Source organism: Mesoplodon mirus, assembly GCF_964341445.2.
Source record: "Mesoplodon mirus genome assembly, chromosome: 3".
Classification (NCBI taxonomy): Eukaryota; Metazoa; Chordata; class Mammalia; order Artiodactyla; family Ziphiidae; genus Mesoplodon; species Mesoplodon mirus.
In genome coordinates, this window is record NC_138978.1 from 140,375,962 (window position 1) to 140,389,444 (window position 13,483).

The window sequence follows — 13,483 nt, forward strand, 5'->3', positions numbered from 1 at the left end:
TGGTGTGAGAAAAGATATTAGAGAAAGGGGAAGTAGAGTGAATTACTACCTGTGTCCCTCAGAAAATTTGTCCTGTTAAATAACCCAGTGGTGATATTCTTGCATTGAGATTACTGGTTTAATTTCTAGGAGTTGTTAAAGCAAGAGAACTCCTTGCTGCATGTTATGTAATTTGGACTCTGTTACATTATCTTGTTGTGCCCCTCTTGTAACAACTTCCCATACTCAGCAAACTTGTTTTTTTCATATTTTTGCTTCCTTGTCCATTTTTACTGCATATTTTTTGACTTCAAAAGAATGACATCTTTAGAACTGTTTCAGAGCCAACGATGATATGTGCTTTAGATAATTATTACACTATGCTAAATATAACCATATTCTTTTGAATTCAAATAAATTTCTATGCTGATATAAAAAGAGAGGCACATTTCATCAATGTTTAAATAGTATCCTTCTTCCTCTAAAACTTAAAATAGGATTCAGTCTGATTCCTAAAGGGTTATTTTCTTCAACAACAAGAGCTGACTTAGGCCATTTCTTGGCAGTGGAATCTGAGCATAGAGGTCCCTGTCTGACTGCCCTTTGTTTCTCACTCACAGTATCCTGGGTGAGTGTAATGGACGGGCGTGCCCTTATGACTTAGCCCACTGCTACTGCTCCTGATGAGGGCTAATGGTGTGGGCCACTTTAACTCCTGCCCAGCAAAGTGCTGACATCTGGGGTTTCCTATCAAGTTTACCAGATATTTCACAGTAATTTCATAATTTACACAACATAAAAACACTGATTTTGAGCTTAGGAAAGCATTTCATTTAAACAGATACAGAACACTACTCTACAAAATGGTTTAAAATTTGTGAGCAATTGCATTAAATAAACTCTAATATAAATTAATCTAATACAAGTAAACTAATAGTTGCAAAGCTACTGGTTGCTTCAGAAGCGGTGGCTACGGATAACTTCAAAGTTGTTTCCTCAGTTCATTAAGAGGAGGAACTATTTGCTGTCAGCTTCTTCTTGGGGAAGCTTAGTTTGATGCTGATTCGCGTTATGAATGTATAGGAACCATTACTGGTTCTTCCTTTCCATATTCAGTGCACCATTATACTTCTATCCTCTTAAGATCTGGATATCTGTTACTGCTACTGTTGGCTGGAGCCTGGGAGGAGGAAAGCTATCAAGAAAAAAGGTCAACAAGTGTTAAAGATTTTTAGCATACCACTGAGACTTTTTATCAACCATAACCATAAGAAATAATAATTAAAATTACTTATAGCCTGGTCAGTGAGACCTTGAGTAAATTGTGGAAGCATCCATGTTTCATAGAGTTTCAGGGGATGGATATTTCCTGTTATTAACTCTATATCCTCTTCAACTGGAACAGAGAGACCTTTCTCTGTTGAAGCAGTTTTGTCTTTTTCCTGGGCATTTTCAGTTTTCTCTTAGGAGAGACTTGTAAAGCTTACATATACAAACTTACACATACACGAATAAAGCAAAGAAGGGATAGAGCAGTCTTGAGAGGACACGGTTTTGTAGCAGGCACACAAGACAGAGCTAATACTCCCTGATTGCATTTGCCTCCCTAGCCCCATCTCCTTTGTGGAAAGCATCAGCATTCTGACTGGTCTCTGCACCCCACTAACTGGACGGAACACTGCATTGGCATTCTTAGGGAGCACTGATGGTCCCTCCGGAAACTGTGGTTAGAGCTTGTGCAGCCAAAGTGCACAGGAAAGAATCAAATATACTTCATATAACATGCTTACTCTGTTTTGCTTAATTAGCACTTATTCCCTGTAAGAGGCTGATTTCTGCTTTGACAGGGAGTAATCGAACTCGGTATTCACGCAAACCATAAAATTAAAGTTAACATACCTCAGCTTTTCATCCTACTGGAAGAAATGTATGAAATCTAAAGTTATTTTTTAATTGCTGCTGTTTAGAACGCCTGAAGCCCATTTGCTGAACTTGTTAAAGAGCAGTGTTAATGAGGGTATTTTTCGTTTCTTTCTTTTCCGACCACAGCATGAATTCTCAGCCCAAAGTGTGCCCTGTTTCCCACAATAGAGACAGGGGAAAAAGTGCGAGTCTCTCACCACAAAGCATGAGACAACTACAAATACTTCTCTCCCAGAGTTAACATTGATGAGAGTCTTTGTGGAAAAGAACTTCCTCTTTTTGCGGGAATACAGTAGAAATGCAAGATGTATTCTCCACAATTTCACTATTGGAAAAATAATTTCATAGTCTCTCTCTCTCTCTCTCCCTCTCTCTCTCTCTCTCTCTTTCTCTCTCTCTCTCTCTCTCTCTATATATATATATATATATATATATATTTTTTTTTTTTTTTTTTTTTTTTTTTGCGGTACGCGGGCCTCTCACTACTGTGGCCTCTCCCGTTGTGGAGCACAGGCTCTGCACACACAGTCTCAGCGGCCCTGGCTCACAGGCCCAGCTGCTCCGTGGCATGTGGGATCTTCCCAGACCGGGGCACGAACCCGTGTCCCCTGCATCAGCAGGCGGACTCTCAACCACTGCGCCACCAGGGAAGCCCCATAGTCCATATTTTTTATTGGTCTTCTTAAAAAGTGTTTAAACACTTAAACACAGTGTTTACAATAAGGAGTAAAAGAGAAGATTTTCAATGTGATATTTCAAGGAGCATTTTGTAAAGGCAGGATCCAGTGCCAACTTTGGAAAATTAACACACACCTATGAGATCAAAGAGTCACCTGCAAAAAATTTTATTATGTTTTTCTTTCATACTAGTTTCCTAAAGGTGCATTGTTACTTCTTGGTAACGTAATAGTCAGAAAATACAGCAAATAGTTTCTCCTCTTAATGGTGGCCATTTGAGGAAGAAGTAGCTCTTACATAAGTGTCTAGTGACCTTATCTCTTTTGATACAATACCTCTTGGTTTCAGAGGCTTGCACAGATTTCCTCTAAATGAATAAACTTAGTAAGATTTTTCTAACTATCAGTCTAAAAGTAGATTTAGAAATCTACTTCTGAAGCAGTTTTGTTAAGTAATTATTGGTCAGTTCTCTTTCTGATTGGTACTTCTTTCTGCAAAACAAATCCCTGTACTTAGAACAATTAATACCACCATCCCTGGCTCCTTGATTATTACACAGTGATGTTTCTTGAGAAAAAAGCTTACCCTTTTTGGGGGGAAACTTCAGCCCATGAAGTAATACTTCATTAAAACTAGATCTGCTTCTAATGCCAGTGTGATGCAGATCAGTATCCCCTTTCTTTTGACTTTCCAGGCTGTGTGAAGAGAATGGTATGGTTTGGTTTAGGAAGGGTTGTAGCTTAAGAGGATTGCATTATGTTTCTGTGTCACTTTGGGGGATTTTATTTCAATATTATATCCTGTTCTGTAAAAACACCCTAGTCATTCTCTTACTTATTATTAAATAATTAAACGCTGCCCTTTGTTTACTTTCCCCTTCTGATCAGAAGACTCCTCTCCACTCTAGGCCTTGATCTGAGTTCCCATTCATCAGCTTGTAGTAGCTACACTTCTGGTTTCTGAAGTCAGACAGATACGGGTCCCATTTCTGTCTTCATCAGTTATAATTTAGCCTCTGATATATGCATACCAGAGCTGGCAGTGACAAACATTTTGCTTCTCCTTATTTTCCCAGGGTTCTGTGCATTTTAATAGAGGATCACAATATTTGAAGTAGAGCTGGGATGGGGTGGAACGAAAGAGCAGGAAAACATGCTTTTAGGAAGGTCTAATATACAAATCACATGGAGGTAACTGCTTGAGGGAAAACCACCCCTACCTGAGTATTGTCAATAAAGTAGCACAGGGAGGCAAACGAATCAATTGTTCACTAAAAATATTCCTCTTTAGAAGAATAAAATTCACAAGAAAGCCTCATTGCAAATAAAATATATTTGTTTTCCTAAAGGAAGATATTTGGAAAGTCGTAGTAAATACCTCCTTTGACCTTCTGTGTCCCTAGTGTTCTATCTCCACTAAGTTTTATGAACACTACATAGAGGAGGAGGCTGAGTCTCAAAGGCCATAAGTAAGAGATGGATTTCAGAGCCTTTGCAAGGTCCTTTATGCCCCATGACTTCCCATTGCTTGTGCTTTTCATCCAGATAGGTGCTTAGGATACCAGAATGAATACATCTCTTTCGAGAGGTTTTTAACAGACATTAGATACTAAACAAGTACAACACCTAACAAATAGAACAGAATGCTTTATTTAAAGCAGAAACAGAATAAATGCTCACCTAGTATCATTTAAATCCCCATTAAATTATCTTTTGAATCAACATGTTTATATTTGAGGGTATTTTCTTATTTTTTCCTAGTTCCCTTTACTTGCACCTCCTTTCTTTTTCACTTTTCCCAACTGAAATGTTTATGGTTTCAAAAGTAATTACTTCTTGAAGAAAGTTTTCATGTATACTAAGTGCTACCTAATGGAAGCCATAAGCATAGAGTCTGCTAGCATTTAGAGTGGTATAATACATAGCCAGGTTGAATCAAGTGGGAGAGAAGGTTAATCATTCTTTTAAACTGGCAGTGTTGCCAGAGGTGGATTAATATGCTCTTTGAATCTCTTAGGTGCTGTAAGTCTCCTTGATCACAATCACTACGTTAATGGTTGAGGTTTTGAATTAGTGGTGTCTCCTGGGCTCAGCTGGGCCAAGTCCCTTCACCTCTCTGGCCATATTAGGTGATAGTTTTCTCATTTCAATACATGATCTACGTTAGAGGGAGTGTTGACTATACCAGACTTTTAACGTGGGCACCCAGAAAGTGGAAGAATCTCTCTACTGGTGATGAATCATAACTCTTTTCATTGTGAATATAGTCCTTCCCTTAGGTAAGGTAGGAACACCATGAAAAATAGAAAGTTCTCGGGTGTCTGTGGAAGCTGGAGTGCTCTCGACCTGTCAGCTCACTGGCAGAGCAGGCTTCGTCCAGACACTAGAGAACAAAATGTGAAATTGGCACCAGCCAGCCTCTCCATTGCACAGGATATCCCTATTTAAATTTGACAATCGGGATATTTTACAATTTGAAATTCTTGTCATCTGGTTTTCTTTAGTTTTTTCTTTGGGTTGAAAAGACTGAGAAGCTTGTTAAAAAATCTGGAATTCTGATGGTGAGGCTTAACCAGATCTATTGAGTCATCAATCAGCAAACATTGACCAATGCTTACCATTCCCTCAGTTACTATACTAAGGACCCAGACACGTCTCAGATAGTGGCCTTGCTCATTCACAGTATTTACAGTACTTTTTTCTAAATGTAACCAGAGCTCAGGTAAAGACAAGACATTGATTTGAGTCTGAAGTAAACAAAGCTGACTGGTCTGACCCCTTCAGTTTCCAGAATTCTTTTGTTTCAGGTAGTAATTTTCCCAGACCAATAGAACAAAGTCCTATCGTCTATTTATTTAATAATTTATCACAATAGTCCTTGCCCCTTTGACCTCTAGTGAGGAAACTTGCATAAGAAACTGAAATATGCTTAGGTTCTATGGGTAAGTGCAGATAATGATATGAATGAAATTGAAAATGAAAGCAAAGGTAGAAAAGCCAGTTCTGAATAGATGAAGTAAGACAGAGGTATTTGAAAAATCAAGTAGAAAAGATACAATAAGGAATGGAGAGCTTCTGGAAGTTTTCCAATAGGTGAGGGGTTGGTACATCATTTTCTTTTAATAACATGCCTGGCAGTTGTATGCCAGAGAAAGTTATAAGGGGGTTGACTATATGCATGGAAGTCCAGTGAGAACACTGTTTCTGTAGGCCACTGACGGTGTTCTGAGTGTACATTCTATAGTACTAGAAATTAAGTTAGGAAACAAAGGGTAATCTGATGGCATTTTAAATGACATTTCACAAATGATTAGAGCTAAAAGGTGTCTTTTTTCACTCAGCCAACACGTTGAGCACGTCCTATGGGGCAAGCACTGTGCTTATGGGTAAGAGATAAAAGAAAAAAATAAAGGCCAGAGGAACTCAAAAGAGAGTGTGAGAGATGCATAAACAACTCATTACAATCAAATAGGGAGAGGCTATTAAATAAATAGATCATAAAAATGTAACTTTGTAAAACAGAACTTGGAGTCACTAACCCTGCTAATAGGGGATATTAAAGAGGATGCCAACAATGAGGGGGTTTGGAATTAGGTTTTGAATGTCAGTAGGAATGTTCCACGTGGAGAGAAGGTCAGGGGCATACCAGGCAGAAGGAACATCCTGGACTTGAGAACCAACACAATATGTTTAAGTGATTGTAAATGAGATTTTTTTGACTAGAGCGTAGGGTATAAGTTGCCAAATGGTAGAAAATAGAGTATAAAAGTTAGGCTGGAATAAAAGTATAAAGTGTCATAATTCTTATGATGAAAGTTAGGTGTTTTCCTACAAAATGGGTTACTTATAAATATTTTAAAAATAGAGACTGCGGTGTAAGGCTTGAAAAAACACTAAATCAGAGTTGTACAGAGCTCAGGCTTAGTGGTGAAAATTTCTGTATTTTGTTTTCCAGGTTGGATACTGTTACAATTCTTTAACATTTCTTTTTCCTGAGTAAAGGCATCTGGTGAAAATATGGGATCCATTTTATCCTGGGGAAGTTTTGTCTTAACCTTTCTTCTATGTATTTTTCCTATTTAAAATGCTTTTGCAGAATCTAATCATACGAAGTTCGGATACTTGAAGTACCTGCTCATATTCTCTCTTGGACATAATGGGAATAATTGGGAAGTCTTCTCTAATTTTGAGACTACCGTGACTACTCTCTTATGTTGGTTATTCCTGTAGATGAACCAATTTTAGGTTCATCTGAGTGATTAGTTAAACTTACTCCTCACAGATTGATTCAGCAGGTCTGAGAAGATATCTCAGAATATGTATATAGAGAGATAAACAGTAAGAAATTACAGTAAGCACAAAAACAGATAAAGATCATTCATAATTTTTCATAAGATCTTATTTTCTCTCATTTCTCTCTTATTTTTTTCATAACTTTTCTTTAATCATATGAAAAAGAAGGGAATTTACATGGAATAACAAAAGATATGCAAAACTTAAGGAAACACAATTTTCTTAAATTTCTCAAACTTATTTGTATAGGATTCAGAATGCACTTAAAATGATTAAATGACTTAAGCTAAATCTTTTTTATTGCAAACTGTTTTAACCCAATTAACCAAGCAAGAAACTGAGAGTCATTCTTTACTCTTCTCCCCTCCCTTAAACTCTGGAACAATCCCTAGGAGTTGTCATAATTATACTATATATATATATATGTATGTGTGTGTGTGTATATATATATATATATATATATATATATATATATACACACACACACATATATATATACACACATATGTGTGTATATATGTATACACACACACACACACACACACACACACACACATATGTCCATTCTTCTCTATGTCCATTGTCATATCTTTTACATTTCGTACTCGGATGTAACATCCCAGTTCACTTTTTCCCTGACTCCAGTATTATTTCTGTCTTGTTTATTCTCTGCATTGCAACCTAAATTTCACTCAATGGCTTAGAGCTCTTTGATAGCTTCTCTTTAATTTTGGGGAAAAGGCTTCAAGCACTGTGCTCTTGCCTACTAGTCCACCCTCATCTGCTTTCTCTATCCTTACTTAGCATCTCCTTCTTCCATAAGTTTTCAGCAATACTCAGTAGACTTCAGGGTTAGACTTCTCTTACTGCTGAACTTTCTCCAGGTAATGTCATCAATTTGTATCATACTTTACTCATTCAATCCTTGGTTAATGCACTCTCATCATACAAGTTTCCAAATAAACATTGAATCTCTGGCTTTTCATGACTTCCATTAGAGATTAAATTCCCTTTCTACGTGTTCTTATAAAACTTGGCTGTCCAGTTACCTATGAGAGGTATAGTTCTATTTTATAGTTCATTGCCCCTACTACATTGTAAACTGCATGTGAACAATGTCCTTATTTACCAGTGTTGTAGGTACTCAATGAATATTTATTCTGTTAAAAGATTTATTCTGTTAAAAGTTAAGAGACGGTTTATGTTCCATAAATAAGAGAAAATGTAGCTCAGAACCAAGTCGTGGCAAGAGGCTTGAATAAAAGTAGACAATATTGAGAGATAGTAGGAATTTAGGTTAGAGAGTACTTGGTTACTGAATTAATTGTGAAGGTGAGGGATGATTATACAGAGTCCAGAGTTTTATTATTCCTTTAAATTAATTTTTATTAGAGTATAGCTGCTTTACAATGTTGTGGTAGTTTCTGCTGTACAGCAAAGTGAATCAGTTATACCTATACATATATTTCCTCTTTTTAATATTTCTAACCATTTAGGTCACCAGAGAGCATTGAGTAGCGTTCCCTGTGCTGTACCATAGTTTATCATTAGTTATCTATTTTATACATACTGGTGTATATATGTCAATCCAAATCTCCAAATTGATCCCCCCCTTCCCCCCGCCTTGGTATCCATGTGTTTCTTCTCTACATCTGGGTCTCTATTTCTGCTTTGCGAATAAGTTCATCTGTACCATATTTCTAGGTTCCACATATAAGTGATATTATACGGTATTTGTTTTTTTTTGATATTGATCTGCATGAGTTGCTTATATAGTTTACAAATTTATTTATGTTTATATTTTTTGGAGATGAATCCCTTGTCAGTTGCTTCGTTTGCAACTATTTTCTCCCATTCTGAGGGTTGTCAGAGTCCAGAGTCTTCAGTGTTCCCCCAGTATCCAACTTGGACAAGTGTACAAATAGCGGTGGTATAAATGATGTAGAGAGATGAATAGTGGAAGTAAGTATTGAAGGTAAAATTAATCGTTCAGTAACATCACATAATTAATTTTAAGTGTCCATGTTATATTTGGGCAGAGTTGTTCAGTTGGCAATTAGTTAAGTTTGTAAGAGACTCAGGAGAGAGAGATATGTACGTTTTAGGTCAAGATCTGTGATATATATGGTGGCTGGAATCACAAGAGTAGATGAGACCATCTATCAAGGGCAGAAGAGAGCTTCTGAGAAATACACATCTCTTGGCAGAGGGCAAAGTGAGAGTGCCCAGTGAAAGAGATAAGGATGTCCAGAGGCAGGAGGAAGAAGTAGCAGGTTAAGATGCTACTGTTGTTAAGGTGAAAGATTTTTCTGAGATGACAAGTTTGATCAACAAAATCAAATATTGCTGAAAGGTGACGTAATGACCAAACAACATTCACTCAATTTAATCACAAATTAAATGTTGGTGAATGCAATTCCAGTGCAGATAAGTAAGAAGAAAAGAGCAAAATTGTGTGAGTCACGAGGTACATAAAGATAAGAAAATACAGACAATGAGAATAAATACAATTTTTGATAAACTGCACTGTGAAATTAGGAAGAGAGAAAAGGTAACTAGAGAATTACTTGGCATCAAGCAAGAGTAATTTTTAATGGGAGGGGGGCAGCTTTTTAATGGGAGGGGGCCAAAATAAAATCGCTAAAGAGGAAAACCTTAACAATCCCAATGAGGTGGGAAAATGAATGGAAGATACTGAGGAAGTGAGAATAGGTATTGATAAACTATGTCGAAAAGCTATTCTTGGACGTAAAGAGAAAAAGTTAGTTTGGGGTGTTTTTGCTTTATAGTCTGTGTTTTCTCTGTGAAATAAAAGTTTGATGGGAGGTGATGTCACCTCGAGATAGTGCTCATCAAATATCCTATGTGCTTATCTACATTTTTCATCCTCCTTTGTAGTTCAACTGTTTTCCTTTGATTCGTTGTGGCCAGTGGCAAAGAAGCAGAATCAAGTGTATCACTTCTGAGCTGAGGTCATTAGGAGCCAGTGTCCCTCTTGTCTGGTCCTCTGCTATTGTGACATGGGAGGTCAAATAGTCCAGATGACGTGGCTGCAAGATGGATCAGGACCATGTGATCTGTAAGGGCTTTACTCAGTAGAGAAATAACGTACTCGTATTTTCCACTGAGATTCCTGTGTTCAATAGATCTGCCTGTGAGAGCTCAGAGAGCATAGCGAAGGCTGAAATGACAAAGACAGAGGGAGAGATGTTGGTAACAGATGGAAGGCGCCTGGCAGATAATATATTAAATGGTAAGCAAAGCTGCTGGAGTAAGAGAGAGAGTATATAAGAGATGAGAAGAAGGCCAACTGTCTGTAGTATCTAACGCTAAGGAGTGAGGAGAGAAACAACTGAAAAATAAAAATAAAAAGAATGATCAGAAAGAAGCTAGGTGGTATGCCAACAGAAATCATAAGATTGCTATAAAACATAAAGGAAGGTAGTTTGAAAAGAAGCACCATTTAATGGAGTCAGTTGTTTCCCAAAGGCAAAATGCTATGGGAACTGAAAATAAACCATCTGATTGGATGACTAAACTTTTATGAACAGAAATGGAACCATTTCAGGAAAGTCATGGGAGAAGACGCTGTGTTACAGTGGGGAGAGTAATCAATACATTGTGAGGAAAGGTGCCTTCATTTGCAAGAAATGCCAATTAAGAAGTGAAGACAGCATTTAAAGGGAAGGGATAATGTAAGAAAATCAAAAAAAATTTTAAGGAAACTTGAATAATTCGTAGACAAAGAGGGAGGTATTAGTGAAAGACTGAAAATCAGAGAAAGCTATCTTAAGTTGTTGTTATGGACTGAATTGTGTCCCCCCCAAAATTATATGTTGAAGCCCCTCCTAATTTGACTGTAGAAGATAGGAGATAGGTCCTTTAGGGAGGTGACTGAAGTTAACTGAAGTCATAAGGGTGAGGAAATAATCTGACAGGGACTGATAAGAAGGTGTCCTTATAAGAAGGGGAATAGATTCCAGAGATCTCTCTCCCTCTGCTCGTAGAGGAAAGGCCGTGTGAGGACACTGCAAGAAGACAGCCATCAGCAAGCCAGGAAGATTGTTCTCACCAGAAACCAATTCTTATGGTATTCAATACCTTAATCTTGGACTTCCACCCTCCAGAACTGTGAGAAAATAAATTTCTGCTGTTTAAGTCATTCAGTCTATAGTATTTCACTATAACAGCCCAACCAGACTAATACAGACCTTCATGTACACTGCAATATACAGAAGCTAAACAATGATTGTGAGCCAGAGATTACATCTTGAACAGAAGTGTAATGACGCTTGAGGTACTCACAACTTGACGAATTTTGTCAGAAAGATGTGAAAAAAAGTCAGTCAAACAACGGTTCTGATAGTGGATATTTTCTTTATGTGTTTGACCTAAAGCAGTGTCTGACAGCCTCCCTGATACCCATCAGTATCGCAGTTTTGATTCTGTGGCTCCAGTTCCACATGGCACCAAGGTGCTGTGTACTGTCCATTCTTGGGTTTTTGGGTGCTGTACCTATTGCCAATAGGTGGGTCAAACCACTGGGGCTCTTCTGAAGTCCTCCCTAAATTTGGACCCAGCTTCAGCTCCAAATCCGAGTTTTCAGAGAGCCCAGGGTGAGGCTCGCCTGCCACAGTAGACACGTTGGCTAACGGGTTGCACTGCAGCACCCGCTCGGACAAGGGCACCATCACGTTGCCACCGTTCTTCTTCTGCAGGGGCGGACCCGTGGACAGTCAGCTTGGCCCCCAGCACAGCCAGCTGCCTGCTCACTCTCTCGGCCCCTGTGAGGAAGGTGTTCAGCCCTGGCTTTGAGGTCAGAGTCGTCTCCTCTCTGGGTTTGTGTGAATGGAGGAGCCGCAGCCCTGGTCTGGGTGGTGTGTTGGCCCTGGGTTTCCGGGTTTGGAGGAGTATCTTACCACCTAGGGCTGAAGAGTTCAGGGGCTGTGGACCGTGGGTTTTGGGGGCAGAAGATATTTAACCTGGCGTTTGAGGAAATGGAGGGAGAAGAGGCTCAGGTTCAAGGGCTCCTGGTTTGAATCTCTTGCTTTAGGTTTGAGGGCCAGGGCAGTCTCTCACCAGAAGCTGCAGGATATCATCAGGAACATTGCGAGTGTTCTTGCACATACCCCGGGCAGCTGAGTGGGAGAAGATGACCGGTGCCTGTGACACTTGTAGGGCTCGCCGTGTCACAGCATCCGAGACATGGGCCAAGTCCACCATCATGCCCAGGCGGTTCATTTCTGCCACCACCTTCTGCCGGGACAGGATGGGGAGAGGGCATGAGGGCTGCATTTATCTTGTGTGTATTTATCTGTAGGGAACAGGCGGGGCTATACATTCATGTGGGGCAGGGTATGGAAGCCGGGTCCTTAACTCGCCAAAGCCGGAGAGCCCACTGACATTGCTGTAGAAGGGGTGGATACCTACCTTTACTGAGCTCTGTGCCCTGCAGGATGGCCAGGATGCAGTCTGACTGGTGGCCATGACTTGGCTACAAGAGCCTAGAAAGTGGTTCTGTCGAACCGTCTACACCTGCAACCGTCTACACCTGCAACCGTCTACACCTACCACCCGCCCTGGTGGCCGGCAGGCCCGGGGAAGCGGCCCCGGCCCCTGCTCCCACTCCCGCCCCCGGCCATTGCGAAACGGCGGAGGGGGGCCTTTATCCGGAGGGAGCTGTGGAGAGCCACACCCGCGGGCAGGTGGCGGCGCCGGGGCAGGGCGCCGGAGGGGGCGGCCAGGTGCAGGTCGAGGGGTTCGCGGGCCGCACGGACAGCACCCGGGCCCGCGGCGGAGTCTGGGTCCGGGCCAGCCACCCCGGGAGCGTCTGGGGTGCGGCCACCTTGCAGGGCCGCCTTCTGGCCGCATAGAGCGCCCCCTCTGGCGCGCTGTGGTGGGAGGGGCCGGAGGAGGTGGGGCCTGCAGCGGTGCCCGTCGGGGGTGCGGAGCTGGCGGCCACCGCCACGGGCGACTAAAGGAGAAGGCGGAGCCGCAGCGGGAGGCAAAATGCCTATGGCACCCGGTATTCCCAGGCGGTCTCCCATCCAAGTACTAACCAGGCCCGACCCTGCTTAGCTTCCGAGATCAGACGAGATCGGGCGCGTTCAGGGTGGTATGGCCGTAGACGGGGGCGGGGGATCATTTGAAGGGGGTCTTGAAAGGTAAGAGTTCCACAGTGGCGACAGGGCATTCTGTGCAGAGGAAACAAGATAGCCAAAGATCTCTATCCATTGACCTTGCTCTATTTTCTTCCAGCATTTAGCACCATCTGAAATTATATTTTTATCTAGCTTCTCGTTGTTTATTTCCTGTCTCCCCCATGCACTCTAATTCTCCAAGTGCAGGAAGCAGGTCTATCCTATGTGCCCAAAAGAATGCCTGGCACATGGTGGGTGCACAGTACATATTTGTAGCATGGATGAATCAGTAGGCAGTCCAAGCAAAAGGGAGAGAACGGGATTTGATGAGATCTATAAGTACATATGTGGTTTCATTTCAACCTCACAATTCTCCTTCCTAAGAAAGATGTCATTATCTCCGTCTTACAAATAAGGAAACTGAGGTAAGACAAAGGCAAGCAACTTGACAAAGGTCACACACCCAGTAAA